Raw genomic sequence first — 965 nt, 5'->3', positions numbered from 1 at the left:
TGGCCGCGGCCGGTGCGGTCGTCGTCGTCGTCGGGCTCGCCGGGGCCCCGCTCCCGCCGGGGCTGACAATCCTGGACTCGCGGCTGAACCACAGCTTCCCGGCTGGCGCTCCTGCGCTGGCGCACGCGGAGCGGCTCTGGCTGCGGATCGCTGTGTCGTGGGTGCCGAGGGCGCTCGGCGCACTGGGGGCCGACGGCGGCAGCGGAGCCGGAGCCGCGCCGCGGCCCCCGGGTGGGCGGCACGCGCCTGCGCGCCCGCCCCACTCGCCGACCCGCCCACCAAGCGGCCCCCTATTGGCCGCCGCGAGGGGACGCGGCCCGGCCGATAATCCGCGGGGATTGTCACTTAGGCGCAAATTGAAAGGCGCCGCGATTGCTTTTTCATTAGAGGCGCCCGGGCCACCGACGCACCCCTTCCCGCCCCACGGCCGCGGCCCGCTTGCGCTTCCCCTCGCCGCGCCTCGGCCGCCCACTCGCCCTTGTCCCGCCACCCACGTCCACCCCCGGACGTCTTCGTCTTCGCGGGGCCGACGGCCCGCGGCCTTTATCCGGTTAATGCCCGAGCGCTCCGAGCGCTTTGATTGATGACCGAGGAGAGCCTCTCGAGCCTGCTAACCCGAGCACCAGCCCGTCTTCTTTGCTCGCGAACCGTCACCGCCGCCACTGCCACTGCCGTCACCGTCGCGATCACCAACACAACCGTCGCAAACCGCCGCCACCTCGGCTCGCACGCGCTTTTTCCCCAATTACATTCTTCTTCTTCTTCTTCTAATTCTTCTTCTTCTACTTCTTCTTCATCTTCTTCTTCTACTTCTTCTTCTTCTTCTTATTCATCTTCTTCTTGTTACCATTATTATTATTATTATTGTTATTAATGTAAATTCGACAAGGCCTGGTGTAGTCACGCAAAACTTTTGTGGCTCTACATACGGCTTGAGGGAGGGCGGGCGGGCGGGGGGGGGGGGG

Source organism: Ceratosolen solmsi, unplaced genomic scaffold (genome assembly GCF_000503995.2).
Source record: "Ceratosolen solmsi marchali unplaced genomic scaffold, CerSol_1.0 scaffold30, whole genome shotgun sequence".
NCBI classification, from domain to species: domain Eukaryota; kingdom Metazoa; phylum Arthropoda; class Insecta; order Hymenoptera; family Agaonidae; genus Ceratosolen; species Ceratosolen solmsi.
The sequence above is the reverse complement of the archived record's forward strand: the minus strand, read 5'-3'. Positions refer to the sequence as shown.